Source organism: Lynx rufus, unplaced genomic scaffold, assembly GCF_022079265.1.
Source record: "Lynx rufus isolate CCGP_SWC_20201006 ecotype Redwood Valley unplaced genomic scaffold, mLynRuf1.p SCAF_7, whole genome shotgun sequence".
In the NCBI taxonomy this organism is placed as follows: domain Eukaryota; kingdom Metazoa; phylum Chordata; class Mammalia; order Carnivora; family Felidae; genus Lynx; species Lynx rufus.
In genome coordinates, this window is record NW_025814889.1 from 16029878 (window position 1) to 16045274 (window position 15397).

The 15397-nt window shown below is 37.1% G+C and overlaps 1 protein-coding gene across 1 annotated transcript in view; it reads right to left on the minus strand.

The window, feature by feature from the left end:
* The window catches only part of ST8SIA6 (ST8 alpha-N-acetyl-neuraminide alpha-2,8-sialyltransferase 6), a 152234-nt gene that overhangs the window by 45934 nt on the left and 90903 nt on the right, over positions 1-15397 (minus strand). The window lies entirely within an intron of this gene.

Consider the following 15397-nt stretch of genomic DNA (forward strand, 5'->3'; position numbering starts at 1 on the left):
AAAATCTTAAAAGTAGTTAGAGAAAAGAAACACATGTATAGAAACAAAATAAGATTACAATAGACTTGTCAGAAACAACGCAAATCAGAAGGCATGGAACGGTATCATTAAACTGAAGAACATGATTTAGGGTGACTCTCAACCTAGAATTCTATAGTCAGCAAATATTTCAAAAAATGAGGGCAAATATAGGGACTTTCTCAGACATTCAAAGTCTGAAGGACTTCATACCAGCAAACCCACAGTACCAGGAATTCCAGGGTCCTTCAGGCGGAAGGAAAAGGAAACCAGAGTCAATCTGGATTGGTACGAAGTGACAAAGAGCGCTAGGAATGGTAAATACGTAAATATATACAAAAAACTTTCTTAGTTTTCTAGGTCTCTTTAATAAATAATTGACTGTTTAAAGTCAATATAATAATAATTTATAGGGGAGTTCATAACATAGGGAAAAATCAACGTCTGACGACAGAGGCCAGAAAGGGGGTTGACATAAATCACTTGAAAGGAAACTGTGATGAGAAAAAGATGTACACAGTTGACCTTTAAACAACCTGTGTGCAGTTGAAAATCCACATAGGACATTTGACCCTGCAAACATTTAACTACCAATAGTCTGCTGTTGATCAGGACTAACATAAACAACCAAATTAACACATATATTTTGTATGTTAATTTGTATGTATTATCAACTACTTACAATAAGGTAAGCTAGAGACCAACAGCTAATATCATCCTCAATGGGGATAAACAGAGCTGTACCCCTAAGGTCAGGAACATGATAGGGATGTCCCCTCTCACCACAGTTGTTCAATAAAGTACTGGGAAGTCCTAGCCTCAGCAATCGGACAACAAAAACAAATAAAAGGTATCCAAATGGGCAAAGAAGAAGTCACACTATCACTCTTCACAGACGACATGATACTCTGTGGAAAACCTAAAAGACTCCACCAAAAAACTGCTAGAACTGATACATGAATTTAGTAACATCACAGTATATAAAAATCAACGTACAGAAATCAGTTGCATTTGTATACATTGATTGAAACAGCAGAAAGGGTAATCAAGGAATCGATCCCATTGACAACTGCACTGAAAATCATTCAACAGCTAGGAATAAATCTAACCAAAGAGGTGAAAGATCTGGACCCTAAAAACTATAGAAAGCTTATGAAAGAATTGAAGAAGACACAAAGAAATGGAAAAACATTCCAGGCTCATGGATAGAAAGACAAATATTGTTACAATGTCGATATTACCCAAAGCAATCCACACATTCAATGCATTCCCTATCAAAATAATACCAGCATTCCTCACAGAGCTAGAACAAACAATTCTAAAATTTGTATGGAACCAGAAAAGACCCCGAATTGCCAAAGCCATATTGAGAAAGAAAACCAAGGCCAGAGACATCACAATTCTAGACTTCAAGATGTATTACAAAGCTGTAATCATCAAGACAGTATGGTATTGGCACGAAAACAGACACATTGATCAGTGGAATGGAATACAGAACCCAGAAATGGACTCACAAACGTATGGCCAACGAATCTTCAACAAAGCAGGAAAAAATATCCAATGGAAAAAAGACAGTCTCTTCAGCAAGTGGTGCTGGGAAAACTGGACAGTGACATGCAGAAGAATGAACTTGGACCACTTTCTTACAGCATATACAGAATTAAACTCAAAATGGATGAAAGACCAAAACCCAAGGCAGGAAGCCATCAAAATTCTAGAGGAGAAAATAGGCAACAACCTCTTTGACCTCAACCACAGCAACTTCTTATTTGACATGTCTCAGGAGGTGCGGGAAACAAAAGCAAAAGTGAACTATTGGGACCTCATAAAGGTAAAGGCTTTTGCACAGCAAAGGAAACAATCCGCAAAACTAAAAGGCAGTCTATGGAATGGGAGAAGATATTTGCAAATGACATATCAGATAAAGGGTTAGTATCCAAAATCTATAAAGAAATTATCAAACTCAACACCCAAAAAACAAATAATCCAGTGAAAAAATGGGCAGAAGACATGAATAGACAGACACTTTTTCAAAAGAGACATCCAAAGGGCCAACAGGCACATGAAAATATGCTCAACATCACTTGTCATCAAGGAAATACAAATTAAAAACCATGATGAAATACCACCTCACACCTGTCAGAATGGCAAACATTAACAACTCAGGAAGCAACAGACGTTGGCAAGAATGTGGAGAAAGGGAATGCACTGTTGGAGGGAATGCAAACTGGTACAGCCACTCTGGAGAACAATATGGAAGTTACTCAAAAAATTAAAAATAGACCCAGCAATTGTACTACTATTTATACAAATGATACAAAAATGCTGATTGGAAGGGGCACATGCACCCCAATGTTTACAGCACCACTATCACCAACCATATTCCAAATTATGGAAAGAGCCCAAATGCCCATCGACTGATGAATGGATAAAGAAGATGTGGTATGTTTATACACACACACACACACACACACACACACACAATGGAATGTTACTCAGTGATCAAAAAGAATGAAATCTTGCCGTTTGCAACAACGTGGATGGAACTAGAGTGGATTATGCTAAGTGAAATAAGCCAGTCAGAGAAAGGCAAGTACCATATGACCTCACTCATATGCGGAATGTATGAAACAAAACAGATGAACATAGGGGAAAGGAATGAGAACAAGATAAAAATGAGAGGCAGGCAAACTGTGAGAGACTCTTAAATACAGAGAACAAACTGAAGGTTGCAGGAAGGGTGTCGGGGGCGGGGGATGGGCTACATGGATGATGGGCATTAAGGAGGGCACTTGTTGGGATGAGCACTGGGTGTTATATGTAACGATGAATCACTAAATTCTACTCCTGAAACCATTATGACACTATATGTTAACTACCTTGGATTTAAGTAAAATTTTCAAAAAAATATAAAAAAAAATAAAAAATATTTAAAAAACTAAGAAAGAAAGAAGCAGGAACCAATCACATATTATTTACAAAATAATCATTTCATATACGTAAACAAATTAAAAGTAAAAAGGTAAGAAAAAATATAACAGTAGTACTAATTTAAACAAAGCTGGAGTGGGTATATTCATATCAGACAAAGTCGTTTCCTGAGCAAGACACACATCCATGAAAGAAACAAGATAAGAGCAGGAACTGATAAAAGAGAAAGAATGAAATCAAAAGCTGTTTCGTTTCAAGAATAAAATTGACAAACGTACTGTCGCATCGCTCGGGTAAAAAAGATACAAATCACCACCATGAGACCAATGGCAGAGGCTGCAGGACTGACAGTCCTACATACATAAAAGCAGAATAACAACTTTATGCCAAAAAATTTGACAACTTAGATACAATGGACATATTTGTTGAAAGACACAAACTACAAAGGCTCTCTCAAGAAGAAAGAGAGGTCAGAATCAGAGGGAGATATGAGTAACCACAGGAAAATGTTCAGAGAGAGGCAACGTTGCCAGCTTTGAAGGTGGAGTTAAAATATAGAAGAGATCTGGTTCAAGACGGTGACGCAGAAAGATCCTGAACTCACCTCCTCCCACAGACGCAGAGTCTACAGCTATATATACAACCGTTTCCTCTCATAAAAACAAAACAAAACCAAAAAACCCTAAAAAACTAAACGCTAGCTGAGCAACAGCTACACATTGAGCCGAGGAGAGGGAAACCACATCAAGGTAGGTAGGAAAGGCTGGGACACAGCATTACCATGAACCCCACCACCGCCAGCGCAGTGACCCACAGCTAGGAGGGAACTCAAAACCCAGAGCTTCTCCCTGAGGAGTGAAGGGTTTGAATCCCACAGCGTGCATTTCAATTTTCAAGACATACAGTTGAAAGATGAGCCCCCAAACATCTCACTTGGAAATACAGTGAGTGAGGCTCACGTCCCAAGACCCACAAAACTGAAGCAGTCTGAGAACCTTCTAATAAGTGCTTGTGTGCTTGGACTCCGTCTGCCACCGCCCCAGGACCCAGCGCCACGGCAGCTGACTGCCCTGGACTTGAAGTGAAGGAGTCTCACCTGTTCTATGAAAGCACTGGGCTATGGGGGCAGGCATCTACTTTAACACTCTAGGAGCCTCAAGGACCACTCTCTAGGGATGGAGACTGACGGATGCCACCTTCATGCTCCCCTTGCTGTCTCTAGAACAGCAGAATATCCCAGGAGCTTCCGAACATCCGGTGCCCTGATTTCTGCAGCTGCCACCTTCTCTGCCTAGCTCGAAAGGCCAGGGGAACTTGCAATCCTGGTTCCACGGGACTGCAATAATCAGTGTCAGCCAGAAAGGAGCCCATACCCTTCCTCGTCTGGCACCCTGATTTTGGGGACTGCTGTTAGGGGATATGACCTGGCTCTGGTGGCCAGTGGGGCCACTCATGGATCCCACAGGACTGTAACCAACAGAGAAAGAATTCCTAAACACTGACCATCCTCAGGACACAGCAAGAGGCAACAGGCCCGGGAATTTGGTCTTTAGTGAAGGAGGCCTACTGACTAATCATCACGACTGTGCCCTGAGAGGCAGGCTTCCAACTGAGCATACACCTGGGGGCTGACTATAATCCTTTCCAGAATCCTTGAGGCCAGGTGCTGTCCTCACACTCATCCTTTGCCGTGCTCCAGAGTGCCAACGTCTTCTGGAGAGGGGCATTCCATGTCTGGCACCCTGGTTATTTTGTTTGACGCTCCAGCATTTGTGGCTGCCACCCGGGTGACACTTTGTGGTCACCTGGATCTGGTGAATGGAGGGGCTTGCCTTTCTGGGTCCCATGGGACTGTAGCAGTCAGTATGATAGTTCTTGGGAGGCTACCGTTCTTCTTTCTGTAAAGGAGGCTTCTTTGCTCATCCTGGAGCTATGGTCTGAGGGGCAGGCTTCAGGTTTGGCACACATTGATGGCCTACGGAGTTGCTTTCAAAGAATGCAGGCTGTGGATGTCATCTTGGCCGTCTCTCTCTGTCTTGCTCTAGCTTGCCAGTTATCACCCAGAGAAGAGGTTTACATTCATCGGGGGCTTCGGTTTTTGCTATTGCCATCACCTCCAGATCACCTGATTCTGGTGGATGCAGGGCTTAGGCTTACAGTCCCATAGGACTGTATATACTGGCATACTTTAAAAAGCTGATGTCTGAGGGTCTGGCTTCCAGTGAGAACCTGGTGCTGAGATCTTCCCCTCTGGGGCACTGGCAAGTACCAGTACACACTTAACTACTGGAAGCACTCAAAAATATAATAGTCTGCTTGGACAAGCACAAAGATTTCAGATACAACCAAGACCTGGGGCAGGGTTGAGTCACAAAGCTCATGTCTTGCACAAGGCCACTTCTTTAAGATTAGTGAGGTTATTTTTTTTTCATCTACTACAATAGAAATCAACACAGAGAGTTAAGTAAAACTAAGAAAGAGAGGAATGTGTTCCACATGAAAAAACAACAAAGCATCAGGAAAAACCCTCAATGAAATGGAGGTAAGTAATTTACCTGACAAAGAGTTGAAAGTAATGGTCATAAAGACGTCCACAGAACTGGGGAGATAAATGGATAAACATAGCAAGAACTTCAAAAAATAGAGAAAATACAAGAAAGTACTAAACAGAAGTCACAGAGCTGTAGACAATAACTGAACTGAAAAATATACTAGAAAGGTTCCACAACAGAGTAGATGAAGCAGAAGAAAGGATCATTCAACTTAAAGACAAGGCAGTGGAACTCACCCAATCAGAGCAGCAAAAAGAATAAAGAATAAAAAGAAAGTGAAGATAGTTTAAGGGGCCTATGGAAAACATCAAATGGCCTACCACTCATATCATTCAGCTCCCAGAAGGAGAGGAGAGAAAGGGGCAGAAATATTATTTGAAAAGATAACAGCTGAAAACTTCCCTAACCTGGGGAATGAAATAGACTTACAGATCCAAGATTCCTGGAGAGTTCCAAATGAGAGGAACTCATAGAACCCCAAATCAAGACATATTATAATTACAATGTCAAAGTTATAGACAAGGAGAGAGTATTAAAATCCAGACAAGAACAACTTTTTGTTGGGAAAACAAACTTTTTATGTGGGAACCCACATAAGACTGTAAGAAGATTTTTCAGCAGGAACTTTATAGGCCAGAATGAAGTGGCATGACACATTCAAAGTGCTGAAAGAAAAAGAACTTCCAGCCAAGAATGCTCTACCCAGCAAAATTATCATTCAGACTTGAAAAAGAGAGAGTTCTAAAGAAAAACAAAAGCTAAAGGAGTTCATCACCATTAAACCAGTCTTAAAAGAAATGTTAAAAGGACCAAGCACTGAAAAAAAGAAGCATGAACTAGTAACAAAAACAAATAAAGAAGAATATATCATACACTGAGAAGGTCAATACATAGTAAAGGTAGTAGATTAATCACTTATTAAGCTAACATGAAGGCTAAAACATAGAAGTAAAAATCACTATGAATACAATAACTAAAGGATATACAATAGAAAGGATATAAAATGTGACATCAAAAAACAGAAAACATGGAGCGGGAGAGTAACAATATTGAGCTTTACAATGTGATAAAACTTAAGCTGTTATCAACTTAAAATATACTATTATAGATATAAGTTTTGATATGTAAGCCTCATGGTAACCATAAAGCAAAAACCTACAGTAAATACACAAAATATAAACAAAAGGAATCTAAGCATACCACCAAAGAAAGTCATCAAACCACAAGGGCAGACAGCAAGAGAAGAAAGAAGAACCAGAGAGAAACTTTAAAAACAGCCAGAAAACAATGAACAAAATGGCAGTAAGTACATACGTTCAAATAAATACTTTAAATGTAAGTGGACTAAATTCTCCAATTAAAAGACATGGAGGGGCTGAATGGACAAAAAAACAAGACCTACCTATATCCTGCCTACAAGAGACTCACTTTAGATGTAAGGAATCACACAGTCTGAAAGTGAAAGGAATGAAAAAGATAATTCCATGCAAATGTAAACCAAAAGAAGCCTGGTATAGCTATGCTTGTATCAGACAAGGTGGGCTTTAAAACCAAGACTGTAATAAGAGCCAAAGAAGAGCATCACATAATGATAAAGGGGTGAATACAAAAGAAGACAAAACATTTCTAAATATTTACGTAGCCAACACAGAAGCACCTAAACACATAAAGCAAATATTAACACACCTAAAGGGAGAAATAAACAGCAAACAGTAAGAGTATGGGACTTTAATAACATTCTTAGATCAATGAATAGATCAATCAGGTAGAAAATCATTAAGGAAACATCAGCATTGAATAACACATTAGACCAGATGGTCCTAACAGATACCTACAGAACATTCCATCCCAAAACAGAAGGATATACATTCTGCTGAGGTATGTATAGAACATTTTCCAAAATTTATAATGTTAGGACAAAAACAAGTCTTAATACGTTTAAGAGAAATGATCATATCAAGCATCTCTTCCAACCACAATGGTATAAAACTTGATATTAATTGCATGAAGAGAACTGGAAAATTCACAAATATGCGAAGATTAAACAACATGCTACTGAACAGCCAAATGGGTCAGAGAAGAAATCAGAATTGATATAAGAAAGATCTTGATACAAATGAAAATGGAAATGTAATATACAAAAACTTATGGGACAAAGCAAAAGCAATTCTAAGAGAGAAGTTCATAGCAATAATGCCTACATTAAGAAGAAAGAAAAGTCTCAAATAACAACCTAACTTTATACCTCAAGAAACTAGAAAAAGAAGAAAAAAACTAGGCATAAAGTCAATAGAAGAAAGGAAAAAACAAAGATCAGAGCAAAAATAAATAAAATAGAGATTAAAAATAAAAAAGGACAATAGAATAATCAATGAAACTAAGAGTTGGTTCTTTGGAAAGATAACAAAATTGACACATTCAGCTAGAATTACCAAGAAAAAAGAGACTCAAATAAATAAAATCAGAAATTAAAGAGAGGCAGAGGCACCTGGGTGGCTCAGTCAGTTAAATGTCCAATTCTTGATTTCAGCTCACGTCATGATCTTATGGTTCGTGAGACTGGGCCCCATAACGAGCTGCAGGCTGACAGCACACAGCCTGCATGGGATTCTCTCCCTCCCTCTCTGCCCCTGCCCTGCTTGTGTACATGCTCTCTCTCTCTCAAAAGAAATAGGGGCGCCTGGGTGGCTCAGTCGGTTAAGCGTCCGACTTCGGCTCAGGTCATGATCTCACGGTCCGTGAGTTCGAGCCCCACGTCAGGCTCGGTGCTGACTGCTCAGAGCCTGGAGCCTGTTTCAGCTTCTGTGTCTCCCTCTCTCTGACCCTCCCCCGTTCATGCTCTGTCTCTCTCTGTCTCAAAAATAAATAAACGTTAAAAAAAAATTTTAAAAATAAAAAATAAATAAACTTAAAAAACAAAAAAACAAATGAAAGATGTGACAATTGATACCAGAGACCAATTGGATCATAAGACATTATTACTATTACACACCAAAAAGTTGGAAAACCTTTAAAAAGTGCTTAAGTTCCTATTAACATAAAACCTACCAAGACTAAATCATGAAGAAACAGAAAAAGTGATTAGACCAATTAAGAGTAAGGAGAATGAATGAGTAAATCAAAAACTTCCCCACAAACAAAGTCCTAGACCATGGCTTCTTTGGTGAATTCCACCAAGCATTCCAAAAAAAAAAAAAAAAAAATCTTCTCAAACTCTTCCAAAAAGCAGACAAGTACTGCATTCTGCCAAACTCATTTAACAAGGCCAGCATTAACCTGATACCAAAACCAGGTAAGAACATAACAAAAATAAAAGAAAAACAAAATTACAGCCAGATATCCCTGCTGAACAGATGTAATACTCCTCAACAGAAACGTATTAGCAAACTAAATTCAACAATATATTGAAAGGATCACACACCAATACCAAGTGGGATTTATTCCAGGAATGCAAGCAATGATTTTTTTTTTTAGGTAAGAGAAAGAAATAAAAGACTTTCAATTAGAAAGAAAGAAGTAAAACTGTCACTATTTGTAGATGAAAAATTATATATAGCAAATCTTAAAAAACTCCATCAACAAACTTAGAATTTATAAGCAAATTGAGTCAAGTTGCAGGATACAAAATTAATACTCAAAATTCTGTTGTGTGTTTTATGCACTAACAATGAACTATCAGAAAGAGAAATTAGGAAAACAATCTCACTTACAATTCCATCGAAAAGAATAAACTACTTAGAAATACATTTATCCAAGAAGTAAAAGACCTGTATGTTGAAAACTATAAAATATCAATGAAAGAAATTAAAGAAGACACAAATAAATGGAAAGGTATTCCACACTCATGAATTGGAAAAATGCTGTTAAAATATCCATGCTACCCAACACAATCTACAGATACAATGCAATTCCTATCACAATTTTTCACAGAAATACAACAAGGAATCCTACAATTGGTATAGAACCATAGAATACCCCGAATATCCAAAGCTATCTTAAGAAAGAAGAAAACGCTCCCTCATTTTGAACTGTATTACAAAGCTATCGCAACTAAAACAGGATGGCAAATAGATGGGTGGAACAGAATAGAGAGCCCAGAAAAAAATCTACACATAGATGGTCAATTAATTTATGACAAAGCAGCCAAGAATATATCATGGGGAAAGAGGGCAGTATCTTCAACAATGTTGGAACAATCAGACAAGCTCATATGAAATTGAACCACTACCTTACATCGCTCACAAAAACTTACTCAGAATGGATTAAAGATTTGAATGTAAGGCACAAAAGCATAAAACTTCTAGAAGAAAACACAGACCATAAGCTACTTGACATGAGTTTTGACAATAATTTTTTCAATCTGATACCAAAAGCAAAACTAAGTAAGTGGGACTATATCAAACTCAAAAACTCCACATAGCAAAGGAAAGCATCAATAAAACAAAAAGGCAGTCCACTGAATGGGAGAAAATGTTTGCAAATCATATATCTGATAAAGAGCTAATATTTAAAATATATAAAGAACTCATACAACTCAATACTAAAAAAACAATCTTATTTAATAATGGGCAGAGGATCTGAATAAACATTTTCCAAGCAGATATACAAATGGTCAACTGGCACATGAAAAGATGCTCTATGTCATTAATCATTAAAGAAATGTAAATAAAAGCCAAAATGAGATGCCATCTCATACCTATTAGAATGGCTATTATACGAAAAAAAGCTAGAAATAACAAGTGTTGGTGAGGATGTAGAGAAAAGAAAACCCTTGTGCACTGTGGGTATAAATGTAATTTTGTGCAGCCACTCTAAAAAAATAGTATTGAGGTTCCTCAAACAATTAAAATAGGACTACTATACGATGCAGCAATTCTACTTTTGGGTATTTATCCAATGAAAATGTAAACAAGAAACTCAAATAGATATATGTATCTCCATGTTCACTGCAGCATTATTTACAATAGCCAAAATAGGGAAATAACCTAAGTGTACATCAATAGATGAATGGGTAAAGAAAGTATGGTATATACACATTATTTAGCCATTAAAAAAATATATGTAATCTTCAGCACCTGGATGACCTGTCAGTGAAGCATCCAACTCTTTATATCACCTCAGGTCATGATCTCATGGTTCATGACACTGAGCCCTAGGTCAGGTCTGTCCTGACAGCATGGAGACTGCTTGGGATTCTTTCCCTCTCTCTCCTTTCCTCCCCTGCTCACACACTCTGTCTCTCAAAAATAAATAAGTAAACTTAAAATATAGATAGATAGAGGATAGATGGATAGATAAAAATCTTGCATTTGCAACAACATGGACGGACCTCAAGGGCATTAGGCTAAGTGAAACAAGTCAGAAAAAGGGAAACACAGTACTATTTCTCTTATCTGTGAAGTCTAAGAAATAAAAATTAAAAATACCAAGCTCACAGGGATAGAACAGATTAGTGCTTGCCAGAGGTAGAGGGTAGGGGTTAGGGTAGGAAAAATGGGTAAACTGGTTTGTTTCGTTTTTGTTTTTCAGTTTAAATAAATTGAATTTAAAAATATAAGAGGTTATACATAAGTTTATTACTTGATCACTTTATCAATACAATACTAAGGGATTAAGACACTAGAGCAAGAAAAATTTGATGAGTGTAAAAAAAAAGAAAAAAAAAGATGTGAATAGTCCTACAGCTATTAATAAAATTAAAATTATAATTAAAATCCATCCCAGCTGAATGTGTCCTTAAAAAACCCCTCCAGGCCCAGATAGCTTCACTGGAGAACTTTATCAAACATTTCAGGAATATTAATACCAATTCTACATAAATGCTTCTATAAAATTGAAGCAGAGGGACACTTCCCAACTCATTGTATAAAGTTACCCTGATAAAGAAAACAGAAAATGACACTAAAAGAAAAAAATGTACAGACCAACATATTTTATAAATGCAGATGCAAAAATCCTCAACAAAACACATTGGCAAATTGAATCTAACAATATGTATAAAGTATAAAGCACTATGGCCAATGGGGTGTATCTCAGGAATGGAATGTTGAAAATCAATTAATGCAACTCACCATACCAATAGAATAAAAAGGAAAAGAACAAATAATTTATGTACATTTAAAAAAAGCATTTCACCTAAGTCAACATTCAGCCATAATAAAAACTCTCAGCAAACTATAAAAAAGGGATTTTACAAAACTTCATAAGTATCTACCAAAAAACAAACAAACAAACAAAAAAAAAACAAACAACAACAAAAAAAAAACCACCTGTCAGCTATAAGCCTACATACTGGTAACAGACTGAATGCTTTCTCCCTAAGATCAGCATCAAAGCAAGGATGTCCATTCTCACTAACTCTATTCCATCTTGTACTGAAGGTCTAACCATTGCAATAAGACAAGAAAAAAAATAAAGCCATTTAGATTAAAAAGAAATAAAACTATCTTTATTCAGAGATAAATCTGAGGAATCTACAAAAAAAATTAGCAAACTTGCCAGACACAAGATCAATAATTATATTTATAATTTATAATATTATAGACCAAAATTATATTTCTGTACACTAGCAATAAAAAATTGGAATTAAAATTTAAAACAATTCCATTTACAATAACATCAAAAATATAAAATACTCAGGAATAAGTCTGACTAAAGATGTGAAGACCTTTATATTTAAAAGAACAAAATAGGGGCACCTGAGTGGCTCAGTCAGTTAAGCATCTGACTTCGGCTCATGTCATGATCTTGCAGTTTATGTGTTTGAGCCCCACATCCAGCTTTGTGCTGACAGCTCAGAGCCAGGAGCCTGCTTCAGATTCTGTGTCTCCCTCTCTCTCTGACCCTCCCCTGCTCATGCTCTGTCTCTCACTCTCTCTCAAGAATAAACATTAAAAAAAATGTTTTTAATAAAAGAACAAAATAGAGCTGAGAAAAATTAAAGAAGACCTAAATAAATAAATGGAGTAATATCCCATATCCACAGGTCAGAAGAGTCAAGATAATTAGAATGGTGGCCATGTATATGTCTATGTATATGTATATTTATATATGTATATATATGTGGATATATATGTATAGATAATAGACACGTGTGTATATATATATACATATACATATATATACATATATATATATATATATACATATTTGGTGCAACTGTAACCAAAATTTGAGAAATAATTTCTGTAGAAATTGAAAATTCATGTGGAAATTTAAAGACCTGGACTAGCCAAAAGAATATGAAAACAGGGGCGCCTGGGTGGCTCAGTTGGTTGAGCGTCTGACTTCGGCTCAGGTCATGATCTCATGGTTTGTGAGTTCGAGCCCCACGTCGGGCTCTGCGCCGATGACTCAGAGCCTGGAGCCTGCTTCTGATTCTGTGTCTCCCCCTCTCTCTGCCCCTCCCCCGCTCATGCTCAGTTTCTATCTCTCAATAATGAATAAACGTTAAAAAAATTTTTTAAAAAATAATATGAGAACAAATTTGGAAGAGTTATACTACCTGATTTCAAGACTGACTACAGTGTTATAATAAGTGGCACAGTGTCTTATATATATCAAGATAGATAAATAAATTGATGGAAGAATAGGAAATCCAAGAATAAAGCTTTTAAACAAGGTGATTCAATGGAAAAAGAATAATCTTGTTAACAAATGCTGCTGGAAAAATTAGATACCTATCTATTAAAAAACAATCCTCCCCATTCTTATTTTATTCCACACCCAAATATTAACCTAAAATAATTTGGATCATTTATCTAAGTATAAGAACAAAAACTGTAAAACTTCTAGAAGAAAACTAAGAAAAACCTTAATGACTCTGTTTTACATATACTACACAAAAGGTACATACCAGAAAAGAAATCTACAAAGTACTCTTAATCAAAATTAAAAGGCTATTTCTCAGTAACCACTGTAGGTCAAAGACACGACACGGACTGAGAAAAAAATACGTGCACAACACATACCTGGCGAATAACCTACATCCAGCATATATAAAGAACTTTTACAATTCAATGATAACACAAACAACCCGATTAAAAATTGGGAGAAGATGTGAAGGGACCTTTCACCAAAGATGGTAAGACAGGTGGCAAACCAATGCATCAGAAGATGTTCGACAACATTAGTTAGTAGCGAAATACAATTTAAAATCATCATGAGATGCCACTACACACCTAATACAGTGGCTAAAATTGAGGGGCGCCTGGGTGGCTCAGTCAGTTAAATGTCTGACGTCGGCTCAGGTCATGAGCTCATGGTCCGTGAGTTTGAGCCCCATATCGAGCTCTGTGCTGACAGCTCAGAGCCTGGAGCCTGTTCAGATTCTGTTTCTCTCTCTCTCTCTGCCCTGTCCCTGCTCACTCATGCTCTCTCTCTCTCTCTCTCTCAAAAATAAACATTAATTTTTTTAATAAAAATAAATAAATATTTAAAAAATGGCTAAAACTGAAGACTGACTATGTTTGTCAACTGGAACTCTCACACACCACTGGTGGGAAGGTAAAATATGCAACTACTTTGGAAAGCTATTTGATAGTTTCTTCAAAAAGTAAACACCTACCTGCCATGCAACCCAGATATTCTACTCCTAGGTTCCTAGGTATTTACCCAAAAGAAATGAAAACTTATATTCACACAAAGATTTGTGCACTAATATTCATAGCTTTATTTGTAACAGCCACAAACTAAAAGTGACCTAAATGTCCATTATGATGTGAATGGATAAACAAATCGTGGCATACACATCAAATGGGGTAGAGTTGCTTTTATGTAGTGAAATAAAGAAAGGAATTATTGGGGGTGCCTGCGTGGCTCAGTCAGTTAAGTGTCTGACTTTGGCTCAGGTCATGATCTCGTGGTCAGTGTGTTCGAGCCCTGCATCAGGCTCTGTGATGACAGCTCAGAGCCTGGAGCCTGCTTTGGATTCTGTGTCTCCGTCTCTCTCTACCCCTTCCCTGCTCAAGCTCTCTCTTTCAAAAATAAACGTAAAAAAAAATTAAAGAAATGAATTACTGATACCTGCCAGAACAATGATCACTCTTAAAATAATTATGCTGTATGAACAAAGCCAGACAAAAAGAGTACACAATGTAGATTACATTTCAGAAAATGAAAATTAGCCTACAGTAACAAAAAGCATACCAGAGGCTGCTTGGAGAAGAAGGCTAGCATGTGGGGCTGGACAATGGTCAGGATAAATCAATTTCATGAGACACCTTTCGTGGGAGGTGTAGATGTTCATCATCTTGACTGTATTCATGCTGCCTACATACGCTAATATTCTGTACGTTGTACATTTAAGTCATACTTTGCTGCACACCATTTACACCTCAATAAACTTTCAAAATCTTCATTATTGGGCTAAAACATTGTATTTTCCATGAGATATAACTCAGATAGTAAGCAATGTATATCAGCCATTGTTAAGGATCAAATATCTAAAATTCAAAATCTAGTTACTATGAATTTACAGTGTATCTAAATGGTTTTGCCTTTAAAAGAATTCCCTGCAGAGCTAGTAAATTGCTACTTCCTACCTCCCAGAGTACCTGAAACCAATACTCCAACAATAGCCTTTTTTACATTGAATTTTATTGTGTTTACATGTTGGTTTCCCCTTCTAGACTGTCTCTTTCTCCCCACCCCTCCCCAGGATCTCAAGGACTGAGCACTTTGAGCCCAACACAATCCCAAGGACAGGCTGGTTGTCCTTGTTAATCCGGAAAGTGCATGTTTAAACCTAAGCATGAAATGTGACAAGGTCATAAACTCCTCTGAGTAAGTTCAAAGGAACATTTTCCTTATTCCATGGATTATGGCTTCTATTTAATATTTTTTTTCCAGTGCTGACTTTCACTTACTTTTCCTGTTCACAACGCACCTATGTTAAA